The sequence below is a fragment of the Akebia trifoliata genome, chromosome 10 (genome assembly GCF_017979445.1).
Source record: "Akebia trifoliata isolate Shusen 1 chromosome 10, ASM1797944v1, whole genome shotgun sequence".
NCBI classification, from domain to species: domain Eukaryota; kingdom Viridiplantae; phylum Streptophyta; class Magnoliopsida; order Ranunculales; family Lardizabalaceae; genus Akebia; species Akebia trifoliata.
This window is the reverse complement of record NC_141384.1, coordinates 6,094,760-6,107,423: the sequence shown is the minus strand read 5'-3', so window position 1 is coordinate 6,107,423 and position 12,664 is coordinate 6,094,760. Positions and strand designations below refer to the sequence as shown.

Below are 12,664 nucleotides of genomic sequence, written 5' to 3'. Positions count from 1 at the left end.
ACCTTCTACTGCCCTTAAAGTGATACTGTTCAAGGCTTCTAATACCATTATATTCAAAAATTGGCTCCAACAAGTCGACCTTAAAATTGCTTACTTTTATTTGACACTGTTACGTTCCTAATAAGTGGTTAAGAACTTAAATTTGATGTCTTGGTTTTTTGGAGTATTGGTTTAGGTTCTTAAAATTTGGTATTAGAGCCAACCCCACGTCTCAAGTTCAAGTCACGAGAAAGGCTTTCTAGGAGAGCTATGAGCTACACAAAAAGCCCTGAGAAGTGTCTGAGGGCTACAAGATACGAGAAAAAAATCTTGAGAAAAGCCCCAAGAAGCGCCCAAGGACTACGGACTACAGGAAGTAAATCCTGAGAAAAATCCCCAGAAGTGCGCTCCTAGAGTGAAAGCCACCCTAGACATCGACTATGGAGCGTGGTGGTTTGTTACTTGCTGAAGTGGTCAAGAACTTAAATGTGATGTGTTCCAACAGGTCTAGGCTTTTTGGAATATTGGTTTAAGTTCTTAACAGATACTGGGTCTTTGCCATAGGTATGGTGATGAGAAAAAAAGAAAAAAAGAAAAAACTCTAACTTGGAAAGAAGCAGTGGATCCTTATTGTAATACAAGAAAGAAAAAGGGAAAGAGCAGGGCTGGTAACCATAAGGATGATTCCATCCTGATTAATGGCACATAGTCAGATCAACTGGGCTCATGTTTTTGCCACCTCAATTTTATATTTGTTGAATTGGTGTAAAAATCAATGTATTTGGATGACTGATTACTGAGGATTAAATACTATTTGATGGATCTCGAAACTTGGACAAACAATACATAAAACATTCGAGCTATTATTTCCTTCTTCATTGACTAACTTGAGCGTCGGAGGATTTTTGACAAGTACCACACCTGTGCCCCGTTGCAGCAGAAGAGGGAAGGAATCACCATTGCAGCTATAGACCGAGCTGATAGAGGTAAACTCAGAATTAACTCTACACCAAGTAATCTACTTTATAACATTTTTCAAAATTTCAGTCTTTTGTTCTACAAAAAGTTATAAAGATTATTGTCTAACGTATTTGATTCCAGGTTGCCAATGCATGTTCATTGATTTAGTCTCTCTAATCAACATTCTATGAATATTTGTAGGAAGTTTCCTGTGTTTCAGAATACTTCTAATAGGAGTAGAACATTTCGGCTTTTGTAAATTATGAAACCTACAATGCATGTGGAATCACACATCTTTGTTTCAAATGTAGTGTGGGCACGTGCATTGGTGTCGAATGGATACAAAGTGTCAGATCCGATGTCCCTCGAAAGATCATCTCATGGATATGTCTGTATAATTATTTAATAGCATTGATGATATCCATATTATTGTTATACCAACCATGCTTCATGAAAGCACATTATTGAAATATCTGTCTTAATTATAGCAATGCATTGAATCTACTCAAATTATTGAAAAATGACTATAAAGTAGTGTCCCCGGCAAGCATGGCCATGTTTGATTTACTTGAAGAGTAGAATATCAAATCTGCATCTTAAAATAGTTATAATTTCATGTTCATTGAGATATAGCTTAACCATAGGTGAGAAGGGTTCGCTAGTGTAGCCCTCATCGTTGGACCCAAACAAGAAACAATCACCCTATATATACCTGTTGATTCTTTGTTGGGAATACTGAATTTTATGTCCATAATGTTTTCCATGTCAAGATCCAGCTAGTTGGATGCCACGATCCTAAGCTTTTGAGGGTTTGCATAGTTTGTCACATTTTTTCTGGATATCAGATGATTTAAAAGATTTTTACATTGAAACTTGCTGTGTTTGGTTTGAGATGGATAGAAGAGAAGAGAAAATTAATGAGTTTCTTTCCATTTTTCTTGTTTGGACTGTTAAGTGAGGAGAGAAGAGGAGAAAAAAGGTGAGTTTTCTTTCTGTCCAAAAGTGGAGAGAAATCTTTTAAAATATTTTATAATTTCAACTCTGCCCTAGATCTCTTTTAAGATATTTTAAAATTTCAAAGTTGTCCCAAGTTCTCTCATGTCAATCCAAACATGGTGGAGAGAAAATCAATTTTCTCCTCTCCACTTCTCCCAATCCAAACATAGATGTCACTTGATGTTGTAATGCGAGGTTGCAAGGGCTATATAACAGTCTGTTAAAAGATCGTGTCGTTTGGTTGGCCTCGGCATCGACAATGCTCTTGTAAGTTTTTTGATTGACAATGTAGTTTTTATATTGCATGGATATAGCCAATATTAATGTAATTTTAACTAAGATTATGCCGAATTGGTCCATTTGAAGACACTTGTGGTGGGATAAAATTGCATAAAAATATATATAGGAAGAATTACATTGTTAAATCAATTAGAAATAACGTATATTCAAAAGGGATCTCATCAGCTCCCACCATGAACATGAGAAGTAAGCTTCTCTATGGTCTAGGGATGTTTGGGAGTTGGAGTAGGATGTGTGGACACTCCTTGATAATCAACATAGTAAACTATTCCATCTCCATCCACACCACCCTTGTTGTATCTTACCTCAGAACCTGCTCCGACTTCGTCAACAACCTGAATTAATCATACAATCAGATTTGTTATCCTCAACTACAATTTCTAGTAAATGAAGTTGAAAAAGAAGAAGAGAGATTCTATTGCCACACGAACTTTTACTAACACAACCCCTATTAGTATGTAAATCACTGAAGAATTAACACACATCTTGTGGGTGGCGTTAGCAAAAGTTGGCGTGGCAATAGAAGCTCTCTCAAAATGTAGAAAAAAAGAAAAAAAGAAAAAAGAAAAAAGAGGAAAGAGGAAGACTTATTTGAGTGCTTGAAATTTCCATTGAACCTTCCAACCCACCTTGGTTTTGTGGCTTTCATGTTGATAGTGGGATGTTGAGAAGCTCAACTCTCTCCTAGTTTGCCTCTCTGGGAGTGATGATGATGAACAAGAGAAGGAAAAAACAGCACCAGCATGAGTGATGCTTGAATATGAGAGATACAAAACAGTGGTAAGGAAACAAAAGAAAATGATACAAAAAGGTTTCATTATTACAAAGGTGTCTTTGGATTTGGAGGGCAAGCAGTGAGCCTAAATAAATAGATGGGTGGGTGGGTGTGGAGAGAGAGAGGAGAGAGTCAATAATTACAGGGAAGCATGCCTCAGCCCATGCATATTTGTTAATGAAAGAGACCCAAGACCAGTAGATTGTCTTTTCTCAATAATTTCAACTCTCTCTCTCTTGTGATTCTTCTCTCAAGTCTCGTCTAATTGGTGAGAAGGATAAGTGGGTAAGGAGAAGAAGGGTCAGTCAGGTAACAGAGGTTCCAAACCAAACAAGACCGCTCTCAAATGATGCTCTAATCATGTCTTGTCCGCACTGATAAGGACGAATGGTGTCTTATGTCACCTTTGAAGATGTTATCGTATTTAGTTGGATCTCTCTTTCTCACACAGGACGCACCCATGATTTTAAACACCCGAGGAATTAGAGTTTAGTGAGACCACGGCTCTCTCTGATCTTTATCAGTGGTTGATATTTAATTTTATAACCTTTCTTGAGGATAATTCTTAATTTTATTATTTTTCTTTTCTCATCATTTTCAAGAATCATTTTTCTTCTTCTCTCTTTAATCACCTTTTAAAAGTATTAGTTGAAATTTATATATTGTCTTTCCTCTTCTCCCTTCTTCTAATTATATATCTTCATTTTTATTATCTTTCATCTTCTTCTTCATTTTCAATAATATTCCTCAAATTTTTATTATCTTTTTTATTATACCCATAATCTAAAGAGGATGCATGTGTCCACAAGTAAGAAAAATTATTTATTTATTGATAAGCTTATTTTTAATGAGTTCAATTAGGTGTTGACAAGATTTAAACTCAAGTTTTTAGAATCATCACTCAAAGACACTACCGACTAAGCTAGTTGGCACCGACAAAATTGTCATTAAATTAATAATTTTTCCAAAACTTGAGATTCATTAAACGAATCATGTTTCTCAATTTCACTTTGACTAAAGCTAATTTTCTGTTATCAAGATTGTGTACTTAAATCTAGCTTACTCTATTTACTGAGATTCGGATGCATATTTTTCATACCTATTACATGATGGTCACCGTTCTCATTCAACTACTTTTCTCCATTATGACCAAGGGACAGATGGTACAACTCAATAAAGTAGGATAGCGGTTTTCTCCATTATAACCAAGGTAGTGAGGATTAGAACCCTTGAACCTAATAAAACATGACTAGTGGTTTTTTCATTACAACCAAGGGGGAGGGATCACATAAATTTGTCAAATTCAACTTACAAAATTGTAATTCACCCTAATTAATTAGTTTTGTTATTCTTCTCCAATGTCTCACACCACCAATGGGGTACCTACAAAAGATTCTTCAATGCCCAAGTTAGTATGACAATATATTTTTATTTGATAAGTAAGATATGAAGTTGGATGCTATCAGACAATGTGGCGAGGAGGAAAGCCAATAAAGTGTGAGATAATGTGGACCTTACTTCACTGTTCTTGGAATGAGAAGTTTATACCCCCACAAAATTATAGTAGGAATAGGATCCACCCTTGTGTTTTATTATATTAGTATATAGATAAAGTAAGAGATTTGACTCACACATCATTTATGGAATTAGTAACCTAACTCACATCATGATATGGTTATCCTTTCAGTTACAAATTTGCAAGAAAAGATTTCCATCCATCCAATATTCTCTTCAAATTTAACTTTCTAGATTTTGTTTTCCACACTTTTTAGTGATTATTTGAGATACCCCTGCTGTCTAAAAAGGATGAGATGCCCCTTTGAACTCAGTCAACTGGAATGGACTAATAAAAAAATGACTTGAATACCGTCATTCTCAATTTATAACCGTTGAAAATTTTAGAACAGATAGGACAATGATTTGATGATGTATTTTAAAAATATATTTAATATTTTATTTATACCTATCATATATTAACAAATCAAATTGGATGGGACTAGAATAGTTTGAAAATAGTGGTTATTTGAATAAGATATGAAACAATTCATGTCGGATCAGGTCCATAATGGGTTCAGATCAAACAAATTCCTATATATTTCCTTGTCGAACTGTCCATCGATGGTCCCAACTCCCAATATTTGATAGGACATCAATGAATCGGATCTAAATATGCTCCTTTTATATCTAAATTCGTAACGAACTCTTATAAGAATCCAAATCCAATAGCCATATTAATCCTCAATCTGGAGAATATAGTTATTGGATTAATACTGATTAAAACTTTCGGATATGTTCTGATCCATTAACAATTCGAGTCTTAAGTGATTCATAAGGGCTTAAAATGGGTAGGGTTCGGGTCATACATGAATATACCAATATCTAAACCTAAATTTTATAGGGAGAATGAGTGTGAAGGACTGTATATTGAGAATATGTACCGAATAGTCTTTTGATAAAGAATATATATCATTTAAGAATTACTTAACAACATATTTGTCTATTAAGGATCTTTTAAGATTTTTTCAGGCAAATATCTGAAATACCCTTTTAACAACTTTACAAGGTGGTTTGATATAAAAATATACCTAGTCAAATAAAAAATCTTACCAATTTATTTGGTTATTAATATCTATGTGAAATATATATATATTATTTATACATTTTTGAGTCGACTTGCTAATTTTTGAGTTGAATCAATTTGATGAACATTCAAGTTGAGTTTTAAAATTATTTATACATTTTAATAAATATGATATTTATAGACCAAATCAGTTTGATGATGATGACCATACTCATCTCTATCATCATTATCATTATCATTATCATCATTGTAGTTGTTGTCATCATCTATGTGAGTTAAAGATTACTAGTTTTGGGAAGAGAAAACAACAATTTTCTTTTTTTCATTTACAACTTTTTTTCCCATTGATCTAGAGATGACCATAGTCAAGGGCCATGTCAATAATTTTAAAACATTAGAGTACCTCAAATATTCTCAAATAAACACGTTTGTTTCAACCTCTAAAATCATTGAAAGGACAATTAAGATGTTTTTGCTTGAAAAATCCCTTTAAAACTAATATTTGACAGAGTATAAAAAGTTCATATTATTTTTTAAGGGACTTTTTCGTACATATTTTCAAAAAATAAGTCTTTGTAGTCATTGTCCCTATTTTATATCTAAATTTGGATCCTTATCCAAATTCGACTTAGATCATATTAGCAAAAATCATAGGTAGGTCTATTGCACGTATCGAAATTGCACTTTGCACCCACTTTCCGGAGATACCTACCTTAACTTTAAAATAACTATCTATACACACACACACACACACACACACACACACACACACACTCTCTCTCTCTCTCTCTCTTATTAAATGTACTTTAATCTAAATTGCTTATTTCACTCACCTAAAGGTATCGAGCCATTCTTTTTCTTCTTCTTCTTCTCCTTTTCTCTCTCTCTCTCTCTCTCTCTCATTTATTCTTTGTATCTAGAAAGATTTCAATGAGGATCTTAAGTTTTATCTTACTTATTTTTCTTACCTTAACACTTCCAATTAACTCTACACTGTTCATATGAGAAAATTATGTTTGGTGGGTACTAGGGTTGCCACCTGGGCGGGCCAAACTCGAACCCGCTGGGTTGAATCCGATCTTGGCTCAAGCTTGGGCATAGTTAGCTTGGGTTCGACCTCAGGTATGCACAACAAAAAGAAATGCTTGACTCATATCAGGTTGCGTTTGTGCATAGGTATCGGTCAACCCAATTTGCCTGAACACAAATTAATATGATTCTAATTTTAAAATATTTCTTATATCTTGATTTCTTTTCCATCATAATTCATATTTCAATATGTATGCTTTATATATATATCAAAGCTAATATGTTAAATAAATAATTATTTTGTTATTAATGCATTTGTTTAATTGTAATTTCATATTGGCATACAATGATTATATTACAGCTTTAAATGTTTTTCTTTTCTTAGAAATTGCGACTAACAATAAATAAAAATGATTATTTTAGTTAATCTTTTTTATTCTCCTTCTCTCTTCTTTAAATTTGTTTATAATTTTATGTTTATAAACTTTTGAAACACAATTTTTTTTTTTTGACAAATAATTGTATATTTAAATTCTTTTACATGCCACTTACCTTTATATAAACCTTTATAAATACTAAATTACCTAGTATTAAGGAGGAATGAATTAACTCGACCAATCCAACTTGGGTTGGGTTGAGTTGAGCATTTCATGCTCGAGGTGAAGTCGGGTTGGGCATGGGCACAGGTTGGTGTACGTTTGTCAAGTTTAGGTTGGGTGTGGGTCAATCCCCAATCCGCATGAGTTGCCACCCTAATGGTTCGTTAACACCTAATAAGGTATGTAGGTAGATGTTAATTGTTATATAGATAGTGTTTTAAAAGGCTTTAAGAATTCTATTGAACTCTCTGATGGGCTTTAAAAAAAATAGAATTCATAAATAGATTGGATCAGACTTGAAATTGGATCCGTTTCAAAGTCATCTTTTTAAGTCCAGATGAGGATTATCAATTACTAATAAAGATCTAATTCAATAGGAATTGGACTGGTTGTGGATCAACCATGCCCGACTCAATATGGACCTTGATCAATTAATAATTTGCAACTAAAGATTTCTGTTCTACTACCTTGCTTGTGTTTGAGACCATGAGTCCCAATCTAATTTTTTGAGATTATTTTACCTCTACCCCTAAACTTTTCAAATTTATCATATGTCCCTTTGAACTCAATCTTCTATAATGGACTAGCAAAAAAATGACCTTAGTGATAGAATAAGAGAATGGAAATTCAGATATTTTTTTTTCTATATTATTATTGAAGGAATCGATCAAATATATATAGCCAAGAACATAATAGAATTGCCTAGTCTGTAAAACATAAAATATGCAGAGTTTGTTATAGCAGTTGTACAATAGCTGTAGAGAACAAGTCTACAGTTGATAACTGAAAGCGCCCTCGATCCACGGGGTGCGCAGACCGCTTTTGACCCTTGAGGTTTGGGAGTTGCCACCTAGTTATTACGACGGTCTAGGAACCGAATATAGACTCGAAACGGATAAAAACGACTAATTTACTAAAGAAAACTTGAGTCCGGGGATCACATTATGGGGTTGGAAGGTGTTAGGCACCAACCCCGTTCGGCCAATGCCGGTATCTACTTATCCCAAATAAGACTACATTGCTAACAAAAAAACCTAGATATAAAAAAAATTTACCTTCAACGCAACGATTCTATTCCCTCAGATCTAATAAAACCACTCCTTATACTGTACTCCTTGCTTCGTTCTGTCTCCGGATCTGATTTCTGATCTTCCAGGCAAAGTATTTATTTCTTATATCTGGATTCTTCGAAATTTTTTTTATGAATTCTCCGGTGTTTTTGAAGGGCTTCTAGGTGTTTTTCAGGCTAAAATTGAAGTATGGGTGTTAGGTAATGAGTTGGGGCTTTAAAATTAGGATTTGTGGGAGGCTAGGGAAGCTTTTTGACCTATTTCTCTTATGGTTTATTCTTGGATACGAAAATAGGTTGTGAGGACCCCTATTTATAAATTTTTTAAGTGTTAGTTTAGATAAAATTAGTGTTTAATTATAATTCTTTTAGTTAGAGTTATATTTTAATTAGAATTATTTTAGGTAGAGTTATATTTTAGTTAGAATTCTATTAAATAGAGTTATTATTTAATTAGGATTGTTAAATAGAATTATTATTTAATTAGAACTCTATTAGGGTTTTGAGTTTTGGTCTTATTTGATTGACTTTAAGATTTTGACTTTAGTCTTACTTGATTGACTTTAATATCTTGACTTTAGTCTTACTTGATTGACTTTATTTTTTTGGAGAACCCCCATCTATTATATCTTTAATTCTTTGGACCCCCAAATGGAGGGGTCCTTGAATAAGTATCTTGGCAACCATCAACAATTTTGCTTAAAAGTCTGATTAATCGATTTTTTTTTATTCAAAATTTTAAATTAATTTTATTAATATTTCACTTTAATTATTTAATATTTTATTTATTAATTTTAAGATTTTTAATTATAAAAATTATAAAATTACCGTTTTACCCTCGGAGATGACTTTTTGCATTTTAAGTCATTTTTCAATGTTGTAGGATATTTTGGAATCGATTTTTTGTAAGGAATTCAATGGAAATGTTGATTTTTATCATTTATAAAAAATTTTGTATGGCATGATCGTGAACTTTATGAGGGGTATTTTCGTAATTTTGTTGAATTCTATGAAAATTGGCAAAATGATTTATTTGATTTCGATTTGTTATTTTATGTGTTTGAATGAAATTTTCTAAGCGTAACGTAGGCTCTAGGGATATTTTAAGATTAGGGGTATTTTGATTATTTGATCATTTTTAGTGATTTTTATCATGAAACTTTTTTTTGTCTGAAAAATGATGATTTCTAAGTTTTTGGGGTTATATTTTCCTAGTGTAGCGTGATTTCTACACTTTTGTTAATTTGAGATACTTCATCCGGATTTTTGAAACATATCTGGTAACGAATAAAGCATTGGAATAATCATCCATCATTGGGAATCATTGCAATCGGGTTGACGAGTTAATTAATCAGGTGAGTGCAAAAATGGGGTGTCTACAAGGACGTGTTTGTTATACCTCATCAAGATGGAGCTCGACATGAGAGGTCAATCTTGTCTCGAAGAAACAGAAATCGAGCTCTGGGAAGGGACTTGGTGAGAAGATCAACAAGTTGATTAATGGAGGATACATTAGCAACTTTGAGAATTCTACTCTGGACTTGATCACGAATGAAGTGGAAGTCTATAACAACATGTTTCATTCTGGAGTGAAAAACAGGATTAGAACACAACTGAGTTGCCCCAACATTATCACAGTAAATGATTGGGCAAGTAGGTAGCTGAATACCAAGATCACACATCAAGGAGGACATCCAACTATATTTACAAAAGATTGATATTCAACTTTTGTAGATGAACATGCAATGATTTTCTACTTTTTGGAGCTCAATGAGATATGATTGTGACCAAGATAAACAATATAAGCACATGTGGAGGAGAAGTGTTCTGGTTGCTCGCCCAATCAACATCAGAGTAGGTGTGTAAAGCATCAGAAAATGCATGTAAGGATAGAGGAAAATCACAGTAAAACTGAAGGCCATGATCAGGAGTACCACAAAGATAGCGAAGTAGACGCTTAACAAATGTCCAGTGCTCAGTTGTGGGCGTGTGCATAAACCGAACTTGTTGACAACAAAGGATATGTCAAGTCTTGTGAGAAACAGATATTGGAGACTTCCAACAACTGCTCTAAACTCTATAGGATCAGATAATTTATCTCTTGAATGCAGCGAGAGTATTGTACCTGATGGAAGAGGAGTTTGAACTAGTTTAACCTCAGACATGTGAGTTCGAGCAAGAAAATCAAGTAAGTATTGGCGTTGAGAAAGTAGGAAGCCTTGCGGATTGGGAACAATTTCAACTCCAAGAAAATAAGAAAGTTTGCCAAGATCCTTAAGAGAGAACCTGTAGGCTAATAGATGAATAAATCGATTTACCAAGTATTCATTATCCCCAGTAATAATAAGATCATCAACATAAACTAGTAAATAAACAAGATGTCCACCAGATTTAAGGATAAAGAGTGATGTATAAGCATGGGAGTTTTTGAATCCTGATTGAAGAAGAAAAAATCTAAGTTCTTGATACCACACTCGAGGAGCCTACTTTAGGCCATAAAAAGCTTTTTGTAGCTTACAAACATGTGATGGGGAGTTTTAATCAATGAAACTTGGTGGTTGATTCATATGCACATTCTCATTGAGAGTATCTTGCAGGAAGGCGTTATTAACATCAAGCTGACGAAGTATCCAGCCACAACTGACTGCAACACTGAGGACAAGTTTGATGGTGGTAGGCTTGACTACCAGATTGAAGGTATCATAATAATCAATGCCTGGGTGTTGATGAAAACTTTTTGCAACCAAACGAGCCTTGAACCTATCAATAGAGCCATCAAAATTATGTTTAATATGAAAAATCCATTTACAACTCACAACATTTTGACTAGGATTGGAAGGCACTAATTCCCATGTCCCATTCCGAACAAGAGCATCATACTCTTCAGACATGGCCTTATGCCATTTTGGATCTTTAAGAGATTGGGTTGGTGTGGTGGGTTCAAGATCAAGAGGTTTGGATAATTGGGTGTGAAAATTGAGTTTTTGAATAGGTTTGCGAATGTTGTTTTTGGCTCTAGTTTGCATGGAATGGTTTGAGTTGGTGGTGTAGTGGTTGGCAAGGGATCTGTGGAGGTCATTTGATGTGGTTGGTTTTGGGTGTTGGCTGGGTTGAGATGAGAAGTAACGGGTGCAGAAGCTTCACATTGGAGTTGTGTTGAGGATGAACTAGAGATGGTGGTATGAGTGTTGAAGTAGTGGTGTTGATGTTGATTACCGGTGGTAGCCAAGTAGAAACAGAGGTTGATTTTGGTCGTGGAGCTTGTGTAAGAGAGAATTTAAAAGGAAAAATTGATTCAACAAATCTAACATGCCTAAAAGCAAAATTTTTTTGATGTGGAGGGATCACAACAGAAATAAAAACTTTGAGTTAAAGAGTACCCGAAAGAGATACATGGCTTGGAACGAGAGTCAAGTTTATGGCTAGTATAGGGACAAAGCCAAGGATATCATAAACAACCAAATACTTTGAGTTTTGAGTAATTGGGAGGAGTACCAAAAAAATTTTCATAAGGAGAGAAGAGATTTAATTTTGGAGTTGGCTTCTGATTGATCAAGTAGACGGCTGTGACAAAGGCAATAGACCAATGAGTCAAATGAATAGAAGCATGAGAGAGAAATGTGAGACCTGTTTCAACAATGTGAGGATGACGTCGCTAAGAGAAACCATTGTGTTCGGATGTGTGAGGTGGAGTAGTGAGATGAGATATACCATGGAGAGCCAGAAAGTTAGAGAGGGCAATGTATTAACCACCATTATCAGAGTACAATGTATGGATGTTTTGATTGAAGTGTTTTTCTACAATCGCTTTGAATCTAATGAATATGTCTTTTACTTGGGATTACTGTTTTAGAGGATAAAACCAGATATACTTAGTAAAATGATCAACAAAAATTACATAATACTTAAAGCCATCATAAGAAATAATTGATGAGGTCCATACATCTGAATAGATTATTTGAAAAGGACGATTAAAAGTAATGGTAGAATTGAAAAATGAGAGTTTGTGACTCTTATTACAATGACATGCATTATAAGAAAAACTTAAAAAAACCTGAAGAAGATAAATCTAGATTATTTGTAGAGATGACATGCTTTAAAATAGGAAAGGTAGGGTGTCCTAATCTATGATGCCATTCCAATGAGCTGATTTTGACACTCGAAAAGGCAAGTAGAGGTGATGATACCGACCACTCATATACACCATCCTTAGTTTTACCCTTCAAAAGCGTTGCTTTTATGCAAAGATCGTTTACAAGAAAATAAGATAGTAAAAATTCATTTGAAACATTGTTAGAGATACGGAGTTTGGAAATTGAAATCAATTTTTTTTCATGCTAGGTACACAGAGAACATTGGTTAAGGAAAATTGAGCA

The 12,664-nt window shown here is 34.0% G+C and overlaps 1 long non-coding RNA gene across 1 annotated transcript; it reads right to left on the bottom strand.

Annotated features, from left to right (window-relative positions):
* Window positions 1-2,313: 2,313 nt before the first annotated feature.
* Window positions 2,314-3,531, bottom strand: LOC147392967 (uncharacterized). Its single transcript, XR_015182216.1, has 2 exons — window positions 2,865-3,531; window positions 2,314-2,570 (listed from the first exon to the last, which is right to left on the bottom strand). It is a non-coding gene; the product is annotated as an uncharacterized LOC147392967 (long non-coding RNA).
* Window positions 3,532-12,664: the final 9,133 nt, after the last annotated feature.